This window comes from Triturus cristatus, chromosome 1_1, assembly GCF_964204655.1.
Source record: "Triturus cristatus chromosome 1_1, aTriCri1.1, whole genome shotgun sequence".
In the NCBI taxonomy this organism is placed as follows: domain Eukaryota; kingdom Metazoa; phylum Chordata; class Amphibia; order Caudata; family Salamandridae; genus Triturus; species Triturus cristatus.
In genome coordinates, this window is record NC_140579.1 from 752,416,023 (window position 1) to 752,436,603 (window position 20,581).

Here is a 20,581-nt window from a genome sequence, read left to right on the forward strand (position 1 = left end):
AAGTAACCACAGAGTCAATCAGCAAGACACCTTCATCACCCGTCCACAGCAAAAACTATAAGGATTCATCCATGGCCAAGGGTGAGGTCCTAGTAAAGTCTCCAAATCATTTGACTTTAGACGAGTAAGGAAGAGCTATCGAGCCGGAAACATTGCCTCACATGGTTAAAACCAGACTTGAAGACCCGACAGCTTCAACAGATATGGCAAACTTACCAAGGGAAAATAAAAACAAAAACAGGGAAAAGATAGATCAGCATGAGAATGAGTATAGGTTAAGACGCAAAGAGAATTTCCAAATAACACTATTCAAGAACCGGGACCTAATACAAACGGGTAAACATCTCCCCAATACAGAGGATTACCAACCTCAAGAAGAACAAGTGGGACATAAGCAACAATCACACCGTACAAAAAGGAGAATTAATCCACCACAGATAATAGATCATAAGACCCTCGGTCAGGTCTCCACAATAACAAATCTAAAAACCAAATTGTTATTTATCCCCGAATATTACACTCAAGGACCACATGACATCCTGAATAAAGGGAACATTTTGAAACTCTTTAAAAATATCCCTGAACTGCGTCACATCGAATCCAACGATATAATTTCGATTGAATTCAAACCCATTGGAAATAATCAACTCACCGAACCAACGATAATTACCTTCTCAACTGCAGTAATCAAGGAGCAGGTTTTACTAATGTCCGATTTACTTAACACATGGGGAATTAAAATAGTCCAACAAGCAGAACCACGGTACCCATTGGTCCTTGCAAAATCTCCGGCTTCATTAGGTCAACCAGGACCACCATTATACTCAATACTAAGATCTGCCAAAGGCCGATCCCCAGGAAGGGCCACATGCCCCGAAACAGAGATCAAAATAACGGCGTCTGACTGGGCCTGGCTGCCAGCGGCCCTGGACGGGGGAAATCATAATTGAACTGGTATTCTACCCGGTCTTTCAGTATGCTCATGGAATATCAACGGTCTTACCCCGAAAATTCAATCTACCGACGTGATAAAGTTCTTAAAAAAACATGAGGTCGTACTATTGCAGGAAACATGGTCCATGGTCAGTCTTCCAATAGAAGGATATCTGGAATATAGAGTCCCCGCTCAGAGGCTGCATAAATCTGGCCGACCCAGCGGCGGTCTCACAATCTATATTTCAGCCAAGTTAAATGTCAATATCGCTCAACTGACATTCAAGGAAGATTGGATCTCCGGCGTAAGGATAGATAACATCAAAATCACTGACCAATTGATCTTGATCAACGTTTATATCGCACCAAGTACCAGGGAGGAAAAACCGAAGTTCAACCACCTAATTCAGCCCCTGTGTAATATAGAAAGTAATTACAAAAGTCCTGCCTGTCTAGTATCCGGTGATTATAACACAAACCTTTTTCAAGAACTTCCAGAAGAATATGCTGCACCATGGCCAGACATCCTAGAACAAACAAAACCTGTCGGCACCAAATACAGCAAACTCGGTGAATATATGGTGCTACAATTCAGTGCTCTGGGCTACACAATCTTGAATGGTCGTTTCCCCAAGGACAATCCACCGAACTGGACAAGATCAAACTGTCATACTCATTCCTTCATAGACTACACCATCTGTAACAAGGAAATCCTCCCCATGATCGAGAATTACACCATAGCTGCTCGAGGTGACAGTGATCACTATGTCATTTCACCTAGCACATCATGCTGTGACAAGCCAAACTTCAGGAGGAGATTATACAGAAAATCTCAAAAGGTTGAAATGGTCAGACCCAATAATACCAGCAATAATGAGCAAATGCAGAGTCTTGCAAGACATAAGGAGTACCGACGAGCTATCGCCAATTACAGCATGGGATCCCTTCTCCCGGGAACTGCTCAAAAACTTTCCACGTACTTCAGGAAAAACCAAAAAATGCAACCCAGTAATAACAACAGATGAAATCAGGAAATTAAAATCAATACGTAACAGTACATTAAGACAAGTTCATAGGCACCCCGGGGAAGATCACAAACTCAATAAATACAAGGAAGCCCAGAAAGCTCTTCAATAAGCAATATTCCTTGAAAAAAACAAACGTTCTGAACAGTTTTGGCTAAAACTGATACACGCAAGTAGAAGTCATAATTCAAAATCCTTCTCGTCAACTCCAAAATACATAAGCAATGAGGTCAAAGTAGCGCTAATATCTCCGAAGTTGAATGGGCATTCTACCTAACAACCCATTTCGAGGGGCAAGAAAAAGAAGCCGGTCCATTGGCCAAGCCCCTGGTAATGGCCCAACAATCCAACGGCTGCCAACCGTCAGGTACAACGGATGTAGGCTCCCCAAAGGAAAAGTCGATTCAAACACAAGGACGCTACTGGCAACTAACACTAAACCCGCGGAACCATTCCAATATTCATTCACAACATTGGGAATCACTACGGAAAAAATAGTTCAAACTATAACTGAGGGTCGCTCAGACAGAGCCCCAGGGCCAAATGGCCTACCCCAGTCTTTGTTTAAACAAGACACAGAATTTTGGGCCCATCAACTGGCACCCCTTTTTTCCTACTGCTGGTCCAACTCGGTATTACCAGAATCATAGCGCGGTGCCATCATACACCCAATTTATAAAGGAGACAAGAGATCAGACCCAAAAAATTATAGGATGATTACTCTACTGGACGTAGAATCAAAATACTATTCCAAATTGCTCCTTCAAGACCTGGTGTCCTGGGCAATAAAAGATCATCTAATACCTTTTAACCAGACAGGATTTGTGCAAAAATCAGGCACCATAACAAATTTGCTTGCCATATCTGTTCTGTTGGACAAAGCGGCTTCATCAGGATCGCTAATGCATGGCTGCTTTGTGGACTTTAAGGCCGCCTTTGACCGTGTACCCCGAAGCCTATTATGGCTCAAGTTGCAGAAATGGGGGATCCCACCAATGCTTCTTCAAGCCATAATCGCGCTTCACACCAAAACATGGATCTGCATAAAACTTGGGGATGGATCATATACCTCAAGAAAAATACAAACATCACGCGGAGTGAAACAAGGTTGTGTGTTGGCGCCCCTTCTTTTCAATCTCTTTATTTCCGACCTGTCGGAGTCACTCGAAGTTAATTCTCATCCACCAAAACTTGCCGGGGTAAGAGTTAGTAATCTGTTGTACGCAGACGATTTAGTCCTGCTAAGCCACACCAGGGTTGGATTGCAGAGATTTCTTGATCGATTGTCCCTTTATACCACTGGAAACAAACTAGAATTGAACTTAACAAAGACAAGGGCAATCACTTTTGGGTCAAGGAAATACCGAGGCGGTGGTTGGTTATACAACGGTAAAAGTGTTGATAGAGCCGTCTCATATAAGTACCTGGGGGTTCACATGGACAGAAGGGGCTCATTCTCCAAACATAGAGATGAGGTAGAAGCCAAAGCCTTGAAAATCCAGGTGGCATTTAAGACCCTTGCCAGGCAACTGTCTGGGCCCAGCCTGACTCCACTCATAACAGTTATGAAGGCAAAAATTATCAACTCCCTTACCTACAGCCAGGAGATCATGCAAGGGAAGGACATCACCTTTGTGAATAAAATATCAACAAAAATATTCAAACAAGTGTTGAGCCTTCCGAAATCTTCATCTCCTGCTCAAATACGTCTTTAGTTTGGCCTTCAAGACCACCAAGCAGTAGGAGCTGGAGCATTTATCAGGCTGTGCAATAAGTTGCGTACCTCCAGAAAAGGAAGCCTGGAGGCCTTCCTGTGGCAGGAAATCTCAGCCGGTCAACTTGGAAGATCATACTGGCGTTATCTGCAAGACTCCATAAAACTCCTGGATTCAGAAGAAATCTGGAGCTCGAATCCATCGCAGCAGGCACTCAAAATCCACATCAAAAGGAATGTCCGCCTTTGGTCCTTCCACTCGGATTGAGCCCAACTGGCTCAACGTAAGCATGCCTGGACAATTGTACCACGGTTCAAGCCAGGGACTATGGCCCCATATCTGTTAAGCACCTACTCCGTGCTGTGGAAAAAAAGATTCATGGCCCTCAGAATGGGCGAATGACCATTCCTGCACCATCTGCCGAGCTGGCAACGCGTAAACACCAATGTAATGTGCAGAGGGTGCGGGAGTAGCAAGGAAACAATTGAGCATGTGGCATGTCTCTGTCCCACATTACTCAAAGACAGGAAGATCTTGTTAAAGAGCAAATGGAATAAACTTGGCATTCGCACGTGCCGACAAGCTATCCTTGCATCAATGAACCCAGATAACTCACTGCTCAACATCCGGTTCACAAAGTTTTTGACAAGAGTATTAAGAAGATTCACAATCAGAGAGAGCCAGCAAGCAAACAACGGTCAACCACAAAAGGGAGGATTAAGTCCTCTGCTCCACTAAACAGCAGTTGACCATGGCCGTCTTCATATGGATCACTTCTTGACCTCTTGCGCGCCCCAGGATCATTCAAACCACTGCATGTAGGGATTTTACCATATTAATGGAACTGCGCCACCAGTGGTATTAATCACTAACTCTTAACAACTAGGGTCCTGCTCTGTGGCCCTAGTAGACGTTAAACCAGAAGGGCCAATTACGGCCCCTAACTGTCTTCTATTTTTTCCCAATGAAGTTGTATCGCCTAGATGAAGTCAATATTTTCTTATATCAACAAACATAGATTTTTAGATTTTTTTTTTCTTCTATTTATAGATGAACTCTATCTTTCAATTCACTGTGACGATGCAAACGGACTAATTGGCCGCTCCTGGGAAGATTCTTAAATAAGAAGGAAAATATCGATTCATGTTTTTATTATTATTATTGATGCATGTTTACCATTGTAATGATTTTTATTAATCAAACAATAAAGTTCCTCTCCTGGTAAACACATTTTTCCTATCAGTGACCATTCCACTGGTGGCTCTTCACATCTTGAACAAGTGCAGCACCGAGGCTGGGAATGCACAACCTTTTAGAAGAGATTGGCATCTGTGTGCCCATCTAAAGCAACATTAGTCAGGCAGTTACTGGGCTCTCAAAATAACAATGACCATGAGGTAATGGCAACTTCTCAAAATGTGGAAAGGCAAAGAACTTACACAAACTGCAGTAATGTGTAAATGGCCCAAAACTTTCATTTGGCCCCAATTTCCCAGCTACATATCCATGTTTCATCATGAAATCATCCCTGCGTCGATTTACATCTAGGCTTCTGAATACGATTTTCTCTCGAGGCCTTCACAGCATAATCTCTTAGTTGGTGCTGCTAAACTGCGGAGCACAGTTTTGTTTTCAACAATGTAAATTTAAGAAATGGTCCTTCAACATGTGAACTGTTGATAGGGACTATAACAACCAAAGGCATCCTTAAGTTGCTTGTCTGTGCAAGACAGAGGATATAAAAGTGAAAGTGCTTGTTAGAAACAGGAGCTGAGAAAAAGAATGATACAAGCAAGAGAAGGCTCAGTGTGAGGGAGGCTCAGTGTGTGAGGGAAAAAGTAATTGGGATTTGCGAGAGAAAGGAGGATTTGAAAGAGGGAATTAATGTGTGCATGTGAGAGGAGCATTTCATTGACAGGTGAAGATACGAGTGCGTGTGAGTGAAAGAGGGATGGTAAGAGAATTGTGTGGGACAGTAAAGAGAGAAGGGTGTGAGGGGAAGGTGAAACTATAACCATGTGAAAGGAAGGATGAGTTTATGAGATGCAATAGTGAGGTGACTGCTAGAAAGAGTAGGTGGGTGATGAGCATGAGGGAAGTGAGACGGGCAGAAAGAGCGGGGTATCAGAGGATGGACAGAAATGTGTGTTTGTGTGAAAAGTGTGAGACAGGACTGTGTTAGATAGAGAAAGGGGGTGAAGGGCTCGGAAGAGAAAATGCGAGGCTCATGCATTTCAGAAAACGAAGGGGATAAATGATAAAGAGCAAAACACAGTATCTGTGCATCTAGAGGTCAGTGTGACACAAATAAGAGCAGAGGCAATTGATGGGAAAGAGAATCCTAGCTGCCACTAGCTGGGGGTGTCATTGACACTACAAGCAGCAAATGTGGCACCATTACTGGAGTGGGTGGTACATAAAAATATACCTTGAACTAGGGTTGACAAAAATCCTTGTGTTGGCCTTGGGTGGTGCAGATGAAGACAGAAGTAGTAGATACAACTGAGAAATATTGGGGGTGGGAGAGAGTGGGAAAAATTAGAAGTAGGGCAGCAGAATGTTATAAGAGATTAAATCATCAAAGAAGAGGGCGAGAATGGGGCAGGTGTGAGCATGAGGGTGAGGGTGATGATGGTAAGAGAAAAGGGCGAAAAGACAAATAAAGGTGAAGCAAGAGAAAATGAGAAGATACTGAGAAGAGACAGAAATTTAACCCAACGAGGTGCAGCTAGAGGGAGGGAAAGAGAATAAGGAAGAGGGAAAAGGTAGGAAAGGAGAGCATGGATAGAGGTAGAGGCTGGATAGAAAGAGTGAGAGAGAGAGAAAGGGATATTTAATAGAAAAAGAGGGGAAATGAAGACAGAAGGAGCAATGGTGGAGGAAAACAAAAAAAGCAGCATAGAGGCTTTTTTGCTTGGTTTTGCCATTTATTCTCTAAACAGTCCATACTCAGCAAGTCACTCCCTCCATTTTCTTTCATATCACGAATAGGGAAGGTCTCTGTAGTGGTAAAGCAAAGGCCTAGTCCTTTACCAACTGTGCCTGTGAATGGCAGCAGTTGCATCTAAAGAAAGTGACAGCAGTAAGACCGCATAATCTGACATTAGGAGACAGGCAGGGATAGCAGGTCTCCGAGTGACATCAGAATTTTCAGGATGCTGATGTGGAATATCACATAAGTGAGAATAGTGTCAGAAACCTGTGTGTTGTATTGTCTTCCCTTCCCTATTGCTCCACCTCCAGCGTTTGGCTGGCGCGGAGGGGTGTTAGCAGCCCTATGATGAAGCATGACACAGCTTGCTGTGTGTGAGGGCAGTTTTATAAAATTGGTGCATTTCCACACACTTATTCATCTCCACGTAGCTTTTTAATCCCTCTTCTTTTTGTGATATTTAATTATTGAGTCAGAGGTCGAAGAGGGTTCATCCTCTCACCCCTCTGTACTTTGTGTGTTTTGGTCTTGAGCGCGGCCACTGAGCCGCAGGGGTCTGTTTTTTAATTTTTGATTTTCCCTGAACTCACATCTAGTATAACCCTACTGGGGATAGCCGGGTTGGGATTTCCATCCTGGTAACATGGCTGAAGAACAGGGTTTGGCATTTGGGGATGATGCAGTTGCAGCAATCCTCAGAGGGCCATCAATGCTCGGAGACACCACAATTACCCAGGTCCTAACACAAGGGGAAGGTTGGGACACTCTTTTAGAGCTGAAAAGATCCCATGTTAAAACGATCTTGCATGGGGCAATCCTAACAGAATACTTGAGAGGGAATGCGGCGCCCAGAGGACTCCTGGTGACTAATGAGCCTTTGATCTTTCTGGAGGACCCGGTCTTCCGTAAAGATTGGTCCCTGATCACCTGGAAATGTACGAGGGATTGGCTGATTCTCATTATTAATACAGCCAAGAGAACAGCCGATGCCCTCTACATTAAAATCCAGGAAAATGAACAGGGAATAAAGACTACCATCTTGTCTGGATCCTTCAAAAAGAAGCTGGAGGAAATAAATAATGATATAGCAGAGCATAAGGATTATCTGCTAAGATCCAAAGTGGACAAACTCCAGAGGGATTTGAAAAGATTCTCAAAGGAGAAAGTCTATCCATATATCACTGATGATTATGCCCAGAAAAAAAATGGATCACATGAAAAAGGGTAACAACAGGGAGAGCAGAACCTCCGATAGAACAAGCTCCGGCAGTGAGGACAGTGATTATGAGAGAAGACCTCGGACAAGGGGGAAAGGGAGGGGATACTTTGGAGGTCCCCACCCTCAGTTTAATACACCATACCCTCATTATCCCAACAATAACTTTGGTTGGCCCCCATTATACCCGACCCAATTTCCAGGCATGCAGGGAGGCCCTATGCCACAATTCCCCCAAATGCCGAATCCTCCTTTTTTAGGGAGAGGCCGAGGGTGGGGCAGGGGCAAGCAGAAGGGTACATCAGGGGTGCAATGGGAGGAGTTGGAACAGAGAGTGACCAGGAGCATGGCGAAGGAATCTACCCCAGGCACGAGCCGGGAAGGATATCCCTAGTGATGAATCTGACAGAAACCGCATTGTCGGATACCCAAATCGAAGTATTGGAGAAGGGGTTGGGGTACGTTCCTACCAACACACCAGACATTATTAAGATCAGACAAGAACTAGCAGGTTTCTTTAGGAACATTCGACTCAGGGTGTTCTTTGGTGATCATAATGTTGAGGAACTAGAGAAGGGGGACGCAAACCTCTGCCCAAAATCTAAATTTATACCAGCGTTAGGACAACTCCCAATTGAAGTAGAGGCTTTCGAACAAGCTGTTGTTCATGAAGTAGAACTGTTATCTAGGCAGAAGACTGCTACATTTATGAACCTGTCAGCTAAAGAAAGAAGAGCCCCTGATGAGCTTAAGAATAACAATGACATTGTAATAAAGCAGGCAGACAAGGGTGGAGCAACTGTAGTACTAAGTAGAGTTGCTTATGAAACAGAATGTCTGAGACTCCTTGCCAATAGGAGGAACAATAGGGTATTAGGACAGGATCCTACTGAGGATATTAAGAAGGAAATCGCAATGATGGTGGAGGAAGCCATTCAAAATGACTGGATCACAGAGAAAGAGGGAAGATTCCTCTGCCAATCTAAACCAGTGACCCCATATTTTTATATTCTCCAGAAAGTGCACAAACCAACAAGGCCCCCACCAGGGAGGCCGATTGTTTTGGGTACGGGGTCACTTTTGGAGCCATTGTCACAGTTTTGTGATTTCTTTTTTAAACTTACTGTTCAATCTAGACCAGCATATCTGAAGGACACGACAGAGGTTTTAAAACTATTGAATAACGTGGAATTTGATCCCACAGAGGATTTCTTGGTAGGTCTGGACGTGGAGTCCTTATATACAAACATACCGCAGATAGAAACATTAAGGGTGGTTGAAGATATCTTGTATACTTTGGACTGGGAATATAGCACGCCCAGACCCTTCATTCTACATTTGGCAGAAATTGCCTTGACCAGAAAGTTTTTTGAATTTCAGGAGACTTACTACCTCCAGACCCATGGGACCTCCATGGGGAGTGTTTTTGCTCCTAGCTTAGCTGGGTTGTACATGTCGGCCTTTGAGGACCAGTACATCTACACCCATGGAGGTCCTTGGTTCAATCATATCAAGGTCTGGAGGTGGTTTATTGACGCCGTCCTCTTGATATGGAAGGGTGACAGGGATTCTCTGGACAATTTTCTGACTTAGTTGAATAGTTGGAATCCCTTACTTCTCTTTACGTCTACTATCTCGAAGGACAGTCTTCCATTTTTGGATTTGACTATTTTTTGTGAAGGTGGCTGCCTACATACAAGAATGTTTCATAAGCCCACAGACAGAAACAGTTTATTGTCATTCAAAAGCTTCCACCCTAAATCCCTAAGGGAAAATCTCCCTGTGGGTCAATTTTTGCGGCTTCGGCGAAATTGTTCAAGTCGCACAGACTTCAAGTTGGAAGCTGAAACCCTTGAAAAGAAACTTCTGCAAAGAGACTACCCCGCGAGAGTAGTGCGAAGGGCAAAGAAAAGAGCGTCCAACTGCCACCGCGAGGCGCTTCTTGAGTCTAATGAAAAAACATCCACTGAGAGAACAGTCTGTGTGACTACGTTCAATACAGCCTCAAACGACATTCAAAAAATCATTTTGCGAAACTGGAGAATTTTAAATTCTAAGGGACTTGCCTTTGAGAAGCCCCTGTTTTCATTTAAGAGCAGCCAGAATATCAAAGATATTCTGGTTCACACAAGACCTAGAAAAACCAGAAACAGGCAAGAGGAAACAGGTGGTGAGAATCAGAGACGTTTTCTTCCCCCAGTCTCAGGGCACACAAGATGTGGGATGTGCGATGTTTGTCATCTAACAGCAAATACAAAATGTATAGACTTAGGGCTGCTCCACCCTTGGGAACAAAGGAGTCACACAAACTGTAATTCCTCCTACGTAATTTACTTGCTGAAATGCCCCTGTGATCTACTACACCTTGGTATGACGACCAGACGGGTCAAGATAAGGATCATGGAGCATAGGTCGACCTTCAGATGTCAACGGACAACAAGTAGATTGACTAATCATTTTAAAGAGAAGAAGCACTCGGCTGAGGACTTCTTCTGGACTGTGATAGACAAACCGAACATCAACTTGAGCAGCGGTAATCCAGAAAGAGCACTTTTCTTGCGTGAACAGAAATGGATTTATAGAGCTCAGAGTTCCATCAGGGGATTAAATGATGATATCCCTTGGAATAGCCTCTATAATCCTTGAGCCGCACTGGATAGTATTTCTGCATAACATGGAGTATTACTTCCTTGGGATCATCAGAGATACTAGATTGTATAGTATAGAATATCATTGGTTTTTTCTATCCTCTTTTCCTCTGATTCGGGCCTGTATTAATAAGATAAAAAAGACTTCCAACCTTCCAGTGCGATAGATAGAAGACCATATTACACTTTGATTACATCTAGGGCCCTTTGTGGAGACAGTTCCATTCACCCTGTTTGGGTCTCTCTGGGTTCTAACTCATCTCTAGTTGTTCTAGTTCTGTGTAAGGTTTAACCACTACATACCTAGTATTTATTAATTTAGTTACTCCCTTTAGTCCATACTACCCCGATTTGGTTGTGTGGCAGAATGATGAGGCATCTGGAACCAATTTAGTTAGTCTGGCTCCTTTCTTATAAAAATGCCGTGCCCGACTGTTGGAGAGGTGTTGCAATATATATTTGAGTTCCAATATATTCATATAATAAACTAATATAAAAAAACGAGAAATTTTATCTCAATATATATATATTTTTTTAACTTTTGACTAGGCAGGGTCCTTCAGTTTAATACCCGAGAAGGAGCGCTCAAATTTCTCTGAGCGATCTAGTGTTTCTCTGTGACACCTGTGTTGTTAGTGGGTCTCGAGGGACGACGCACCGTGAGGGGTGTGGCCTGGACGTCCTCAAAAGTATTGAGAGAACGCCAGTGCAGTACCCTACACAGCGGAGCAGGAGAGACGAAATACGGTGGCAAACAGCTGACCTTGAAAGCAGTAAGCGGGACGTAGGGGGCATTTGGAGGCTACGCAGTTGGTTGTCAGATAGTAAAATTATAATTGAATTTCGCTAACGGTGGGGCGCGTGGCATGGGTCCTTAGCCTCTCACACAGACGGGGTGTTTTAGTCTCGCTGGCATCTTGAGATCAGCAGGATATCTCCATTTGTTGAGGAAGTTTGGTAGCACTCCACCCTAGAATGAGACGACTAAGGGTGGTGGAAAACTCGGGGCTGTGTTCCGTAATACAGATGACCCTTGTTCCAAATCTATATCTAACAAGGAGGTTTCTCTTGAGAGACAGGGTGCACCTGAACAGGGCGAGAGTACACGAACCTATATTCATCTGATGTGTAAGAGGTCACTAGGCTCTTCATAATAAAAGTCCTACTATTGTGCAACATATTTTTAAATTTTAAAAAATTACCAGTTTTTCTTCGCATTCTCTTTCTTTACAGAGAGTGCGTGTGGGCAGCTGTTCTCACTTCCCCGCCATTTCGAGTTTACGAATTTAATAAACTTGGTAAGTTTGGCGCAGTGAACGGTGCCGGGTATACTTGTGGTGTTCGGTGCAATGTTTAGTAGGTTAATGTATACAACCACATCTCCTGATTTGAAAACTTTTCGAATGGAGTGTATTGGCCGGTAGCTATAACAGCTATAGGGCATTAGGATTGGAAGCAACCACCCTCATCCTTTTCCGAGGGGAGGTGTGAGTATGCTTGAGTGGAGATTTATGTGTGTTTGGGCATGATTCACCATATCAATGACACTTATTGTTACACATAGTGGGATTGAGTGTATCTCACAATTAAATTTATGTTTGTTTTTAATTGTTAAAGGCTCCTCTCGAAAGGCGAGGGGCTCCACTTAAGGTGACATTTTCCTTTTATCCTCTAAATTGGGAGGAGGAAGGTTCTGCACCTAGGGATTATAGTGGTGAGAAGTCCTGAGGAAAGCCGGGTTATTATTTAGTGCTGGCTGAAACATGGGGGGTTGGAATCTCATTATAAGCTCTCCAACCTGCCACCCACGTTTTTGTTTTGAAATTTTGGACGGGGCACCTAATATTAAAATTGTAATAAGGATCTCCCGGTACCATTTTTATATCACTTGCTATCACTTATTCTGCACTGTTAGCTCACCTATGGTTCCACTTCACATTGTGTGTTGTATTGTCTTCCCTTCCCTATTGCTCCACCTCCAGCGTTTGGCTGGCGCGGAGGTGTGTTAGCAGCCCTATGATGAAGCATGACGCAGCTTGCTGTGTGTGAGGGCAGTTTTATAAAACTAGTGCATTTCCACACACTTATTCATCTCCACGTAGCTTTTTAATCCCTCTTCTTTTTGTGATATTTAATTATTGAGCGGGAAGTCGAAGAGGGTTCATCCTCTCACCCCTCTGTACTTTGTGTGTTTTGGTGGTAAAGCAAAGGCCTAGTCCTTTACCAACTGTGCCTGTGAATGGCAGCAGTTGCATCTAAAGGAAGTGACAGCAGTAAGACCGCACAATCTGACATTAGGAGACAAGCAGGGATAGCAGGTCTCCGAGTGACAGCAGAATTTTCAGGATGCTGATGTGGAATATCACATAAGTGAGAATTGTGTCAGAAACCTGCACTGCTTCTACGTAATTTGTACATGTGCTGTGATGAGGGAAACTTGCGCTGCTCCTGTTCAAGATGTACCTCTCCTCTGATGGAAGGAAGCTAACACTTTTTCTGCCCAATATTTGCTTGCTATATGAAGATGGGTTGCTCCCCCACTGTTTCTACATCCTATGGAAAAACAAAGGCTGTATTGAATATGCTTGCATAAAATGGCCTATGACTCACAATATTTGATGTGAGATACCAAGACCTTTAGTTCTGAGGACGGTGCATGATCTCATAGGGGTAGTATATGAGCATCAGAACCTGTTGATGGAAACGAGAAGCAGCATCTGTTGCTCAACCCTCCTATTTTAAATCTTGTATAAAGGAGGCACCAGTTAAAACATTTTAGCTCACCCACACAATTTGAATATAGGTCTGACTTTAACAAAGGAAGAGCGTAACTGTCGACTTGAGGGCCATAACCTCGCCCATAACTAGGAAACTGAACCAGTGAACAGTAGTACTCTTGGATGCTTTCCAGTGCTAGCTATGAAACCCACTGATGAAGCATATCATACTAGGTAGGTGAGGTTTCATCATCCTATGAGAGAGCATGGGTATATGGTAATTCCACAGGGCATGTAGCTGTTTATTTCAGGGCTGTTGTACTTCTTGTAAGTTGATCTCTGTTCACGGAGAGCATACAACAGTCCTTTAAATCCTCTCACACCCTATTTAGCATATTAGCTGCCTGGTTTCTACTTGTCGTGTGTGTGAGAGAAGCATGTGATGCCACCCCTGCTTCTGTCGCCTGTCTTTTACTTAATCTTTGTTTTGGGAAAAGTTGTGCTGCTGCTGCAAATGCTGTACCTTAGTTGAGATGTGAAGCTCGGTATTAAACTTACCACTACACAAAAAAACAAAACGATTTGCATTGCCAATGCTTGTTTTAATGCATTATGTGAATGAAAGAGTGAATCCTCACAAAATATGTGAGCAGAGTTAACTTTTGATTATATGTGCGGAATGAGCAGTTTTCTTTATTGGGCTAGATAACTTTGTAAAACTTTAAACAAAGTTTATGAAGGGCTTAATGCCATGCATAACATCTTGCAGTGTATCCATCAGCACTTTGTATGCTTGGGCTTTGAGCCAATAGTGGCAGCATTCAAAGCAAAACTATAAGCCCCACAATGCAGCATGGTATTGTCTGAAAAAACAGGCATGGCGGATGTTATATTCAGGGCCACTGGAATTATGCAGCAGTGGAAGACCAAATTGTATGACAGAGCTGACAAAATTATGCATCCTGGAAAAGTCAATTATGTGGCATAATGCGACACAATCTGTAGCAGTATTATTTCTTTATTTTGACGTCCAAGCAATTATTGGAAGTGGGCAAAGGTGCACCACCAGTACCAGCTGAACACCTGACTACAGCAATGAGCAACTGAATGGTAACCTCATACATTTGATCCAATGAGCTAGAAACAAAATCTATTTTGGAGTGAAATCTTCAAATTATGCAGCACATGATGCAGCATGTGGCAAATGAGTAAAATCTGCGGAAAATGTTGCAGCTGCAGAAAGGCATAACTCTAGTGGCCCTGATTATATGTCATAGTGCCAATTGTCGGACTTCTGAAATGCATTAAAAATCTAGCTCCTGGCTTTCTTCCTTTTTTCTTGTAGACTGGCCTGAAGGGAAAATCAAACACTGCCCAATGGACTGGTCTGACAGATCAATGTGTGGGCCAGTTTTTTTTAGCAGTTTATGGGCCTATTTAATAGCCAGGTGGATCAGTTTTTATTGTTGAATTTCCTGATACTATCACAATCATTGCTTGCAGCAGACAAATGCATTCAGTCTCACATAACGTGGAAAAAACACACACTGCATTTATTTACAAGGTAAACACTGGCCTGATTTGCAAATGTGGACCACTTATGTTTAGCTATCTGGTTCAATAATTGGTGGCACTTTCATTGTGGTGCCCGGGTCTATTTTTGGACACAGTCTGCTCTTGGTAATAACATCATCTGTATCAGCGATAGTGCAGGAGAGGGAATTACAGATAAAATTAGTAATCCACTTGTAAAATAGAATGTAAATTGAAAATCGGTGTCACAGGGTTTTCGCTTGTTATCCTGTGATTCCTGACCTTTATGTCCTCTCAAATTACACAATTTTGATTTGAGGTTTTGATCTCTGGTAATTTCACGTGCAGAACAACTGCATACCTCATAGGCTGATTAAGACAGAAACTACAGTTTTCAGCCAACTCAGTAATAAGAGGGTAGTTGTAACATGGGTCTATATGTGGCAACATCGTTCAGTGTTTTTGTTGTTGTTGCATAAATTAGGCCTGTTTGTGGAAACATGGGGTTGTATTACTAAAAGTGCCCCAGGGGCGCAGCAGGTGTATGCGCCTGTATTTTTTTTACCCAGACTACTTTTGTATTCCAAAAGGAGCTGCACACGCTTCTGCGGTCCCTTCTGTAATACAGATATTACTGACGCTACAGGTGCACCCGCGCAATCTCAAGGGGAGGAGTTCCTCATTTGCATGGGGACATTGCCCCATACAAACAAAGAAACACTTTGCCTCTGCACCCAAACCATATTACACACAGAGGCGCTGAGTCAAAGGAGCTGACAGGGGCACACTGACTGTGACGCACAGTCAGTGCACTTCCCAATTATGGCCTGAGGTTGCACTGGTATGAGCTACAGCGCACCTTTAAATGGATGCACTTGGAGTAGATTGGAACAGTGCACTATATTACGGTTAGTGCACTGCCCCCACAGCATCCACAAACTGTGTTACCCTGGGGGAAGCCATAAGTAAAAGATGGACCAGCTGTTTAAAGTGGTCCGTGTGTCGCTCAAAGGGGACAGAGATCAACCTGAAGTTGGGTGCATTCATTAACTGTAGCCAGAAGCACAGGGATATTTTGTGGGGGTCCATGGGGCATGCCCCATGACAGCTCCTTTGTCTCTGCTCCGATATAATATGCCCCTGTGCAAATGAGGGCTTACCCCCTTGAGAACACACCAGTCTGATCTGCATTACAGAAGGGATGCAACAGTGTCTGCAGCAATTTCAGTAATACCAAAATATCCCTTGGGTACAGTAAGTGCGCACATATGCCTGTTGCACCCTTGGGCACTCAGTGTTATACAACCCAAGATGTCTGCCCTCTCAGTATCCTCTCCTGGCCAGTTAAATGTGTCCCATGCCTGGACATCCCCATGCATATCCAAAAGGCATGTGGGCCCTTTCAGATATTTCTGCACATGAATAAACAGACTTCAGATTGTGACTATTGCCAAGTGTCATTGGTATAGTTAGGGTGTGGAATTTGGGACTATGTCCACCCTTAGTTCAAAACTGATGCTCAAGGGGAGAGAGAGAAACAAGCGTCCGCAAAGTCAATAGATTCCACTAATGTGAGTAGCAAGCTATTGGCTTTGTTAATGGTTGTCAGTAAAGTATTGTTAAAAAAATATAAAACAAAGAAACCTTTCAAAATACTGGAGGAAAAGCTAAGATATATCTTATGTTATCTCAATACTATGCATTGAATTCGATGTTTTCAATCTTTATAAATGGGATGGTTTCTTTTTTAAATACTTTCCCTCAGGAAGCTGTGAACAGAAATAAAAAAGATTTAGTTTGAGAAGTTGGCCTGGCATATGCTGGTCACTAGTTATAGTGGCCACCTTGCATCAGTCCAATTCGACTCTTGGTAGATAGGTTTAAGACAACCTTTTAAAGAAAGCTATCCTAGTGGTAGCTGTGGAGAGCAGCCTTCAGGCTAAATCTCACAGGAATGTAAAGCAGCTTGTTTTACCTTATAATCTCTTGAATTACCAAATGAAAGGACACCACACATGTATATATATCAAATATATATGTATTTATTTCTAGACACACTCTAATAATCTCTTTATGAGATTAGAAATCAGGAACATATGCACAAATCAACGTTTCACAATAAGTTAAGCACAAATATGGCTGGGGCCCTAGGGGCGTACCAGACCATATACTAAAAAAGAGGTTTAGGAAAGTCGACTTGCAAAGAGACAAGGCCTAGGGCCTGTAGAATCGCTGGGTCTTCACTAATCCACCCGAGCCAGGTAAGTAAAGGACCCACGGAAGACGTATGCAGTGTGAGAACACAGCCGCGGATTCCCTACTGATTTCAATGGAGCAAGTCGCGGTTAGATTTTTAAAGATTAAGGGTACTTCTTGGAAGTCTACAAGCAAGTCACTTACAAGGTAAGTAGTTCGAGGGCCAACACCCACTGAGTGCATAGGTGTCTTTTGGTGTCGGGTCGCGTCGTCGTTTTCTATGGAAGCCGAAGAAGTTTTGCTGCTTGTGAAGACTGAAGAACTGTCCGGTGGGATCCAAGGCTGGATTCAAGATGAAGATGACCTGAAAGCAGAAGGGACAGTGTTCACAGTCACTTGCCAGTGACCCGGGGCCAGGAAGAGGGATGCCCACGGAAGTCGGGTGATTTCAGGTGATCAAGGGTATTTTGACTCTTCACCCACGAGGTCCAGGAGGCGTCGATGACAACCAGGTACTGGATTTGGAGTGTTCCACGAAGTTTGCAGCTTACTGAAGTGTCGGCAACCGGATTACAGCCAACAAGCCTTGGCAACAGCAAGTCTCATGGAAATCAAAGAAAGTCAGCGGTGCAGACCAGCAAGGTTTGAGGGACTCACCCAGCAAGGGTAAGTCAGGGTAGGCCTGGAGCAACCAGGGGACCCCTTTAGTTTGATGAAAAAGTCTTCAGGGGACCCACAAGCCAGCCGGCAAGTGATCGTGAAGACGCCTCGTGAGGATTCGCTTCACAGGAGCCCACGGTCACTCGGGACAAGGTAGGCCTCTAATTTTCAAGGGAAATCCTGCTGGAGGCTAGGGCCACAGGAGGTCCAAAGCACAAGTTCGTAGAACGTCGTGAAAGGGTTGCACTTGACAATAGTGCACGTACCCGGGTATTGCAGTTCCTCGTCACTCGTGGGCTCCACTTGCCTCAGCTTCGCTGGGGACTCACAATGGCCATCGAGAAGTCAGGAAATCTACTTCTGGGGCTGCAGGGACTTCGGACTCCGGCGGGAGCGGGAAAGTTCGCGACTGTTGATTCAAGTTTTTGGTGCCTGCCAAGCAGGGGAGTCACTCCTTGACTCCAAGGGAAATTGTTCTGTCTCCCAAAGGTAGTGGAACATCGAAGGGCCAGGATTCTTCTTGCAAAGCGTCGTCCAGGGATATCTAACTTGCAATGGCAAGCGTTCCCTAACTTATACCAAAAGGAAGGTAGGGATTAGCTCTATGGGCACTCCTCTGGGAGGGTCAGGGGAGTGGGTGGTTACACCCACTTCCCTTTGTCCAGTTTCGCACCAGAGCAGGGGCAGGTAGCCCCTGAACCGGTTTGAGCTGGCATATGCACAGAGGAGCCTACTGCTCCCCCAGTGCAGGACTTCAAAGCACTCTAAGAGTGCACCCACCCAGCCCCAATACACTAAATCCTGTCTGGAAGGTGGTGACACCTCCCTGTGACTTGATGCCTATTGTTGGGCCTTCTCCACTGCGAGTTTCAGTCAGCAGCAGGAGGGCAGCCCAGTGTCTGTGCTGGTGGCATCCATTTTGTGATGCCAGGGCTCTTTCAGATTTCTACTGTGTTCCCACAGTAGGTACATGTCGTCCCCTTTAGAAGGGTGGGATCATACTCCCACACCAGTTACTGGTATGGGGGTATGATTCCAAGTTGTTTGACACCAAACACAACATGTTTTGATGCAGTCATTCCAAAGTTAGCATTTACAGGTAGGTTATAATGCACTTAAGAGTATATGGTTTAACCGCATCCACAAACAGCCACAGAGAATAGACTCTGCCAGCTGCAGAGGGGCCCTGCTCAGGCAGAGGCACTCCCTCACATTGTAAACCAAGCACCCTGCCCTCAGGATTGAAAGGGCCTGCCTTAGGGGTGACTGATAGGTTTATATGTGTGTGTATGGTGAGATATAGGAACCTATACCTCAGTGAGAAGTGCTAACACTACCTCACCCAGGCTGCAGTAGCAGGCCTGTGGTGTCATATTTAGTCTGCCTCCCAGGGGTGGCATAATACATGCTTCAGCCCCTGGTAGGCCTGTGAAGTACCTATGCCCTTGGTACCTAAGGTACCATATACTAGGGGCTCACAAGGCACCACAGTATCCAATCACTAGTGCATCTAATATGCACTCCAAGTTGTTTAGAGAGAACAGAGAGACTGGGGCCCTGATTAGCAGGGACTCAGCCAGACTATAGCCAGAAACCAGTGTTAGCATCAGGAAAAAAGTGGGGGCAACATAAGTGCAGATCCTACTCTCCTACACAACCCCCCACCCAAACGCAGGGACACTAAACTAACCTTGACCAGTTGAGTCTTCGTGTTCTAAGTGGAAATACCTTGAGAGTCCATCTGCATTGGCATGTTGGGTCCCAGGTCTATGTTCCACTGTATAGTCCATCCCCTGTAGGGAAATGGACCACCTTAGCAGTTTAGGATTTTCACCTTTCATCTGTTCGAGCCATAGGAGGGGCTTGTGGTCAGTCTGAACTATGAAGTGAGTGTCAAACAAGTATGGCCTCAGTTTCTTTAGGGCCCACACCACAGCAAAGGCCTCACTCTCTATAGCTGACCAACGTTTCTCTCTAGGGGTCAGCCTTCTGCTTATAAAAGCTACTGGCTGGTCTTGACCTTGATCATTCAGTTGAGACAGTACAGCTCCCACGTACAGCTCCCACACCCAGCTCAGAAGCATCTGTTTGGTCAATTAACTTTTTTGTGTAGTCTGGACTCTGTAAGATGGGGGCAGTGCACATAGCCTGCTTTAGGTCATCAAATGTCTTTTGACAGCTAGCTGTCCACTGAACCTTCTTTGGCATTTTCTTAGAGGTAAGATCATTTAAGGGGGTCACTATAGATCCATATCCCTTAACAAACCTCCTATAGTACCCAGTCAGGCCTAAAAAGGCTCTCACCTGTGTCTGGGTGGTTAGAGCTACCCATTCCATGATGGTTTGGATTTTGCTCTGCAAAGGTTGAACCTGGCCTCTACCTACAAGGTGGCCCAGGTACACAACCTGACTCTGCCCTATCTGGCACTTAGTGCCCTTGATAGTGAGGCCTGCTTTCTGCAGGGCCTTCAGAACATTTCTGAGGTGGACCAGGTGATTCTGCCAGGTGGAACTAAAGACAGCAATATCATCTAGATAAGCTAAGCAATAAGTTTCCATACCTGTCAGAACTTTGTTCACCAACCTCTGAAAAGTGGCAGGTGAATTTTTCAAACCAAAGGGCATCACCACAAAGTGGTAGTGCCCACCAGGGGTTGAAAATGCTGTTTTGGCCTTGGCATCATTAGCTAACTTGATTTGCCAGTAGCCAGCTGTTAGGTCAAATGTACTCAGATATTTGGCTGAGGCCAAATTATCAATGAGCTCATCTGCCCTGGGAATTGGATGGACATCAGTCCTGGTGACTGCATTGAGGCCTCTGTAGTCTACACAAAACCTCATTTCTTTCTTACCACCCTGGGTATGAGGTTTAGGCACAAGGACTACTGGACTAGCCCAAGGGCACTCTGAAGGCTCAATCACTCCTAGTTTCAACCTTTTCTGGACCTCAGTCCTGATACAGTCCCTAACATGGTCAAGTTGCCTGGAGATTTTACTCTTGACAGG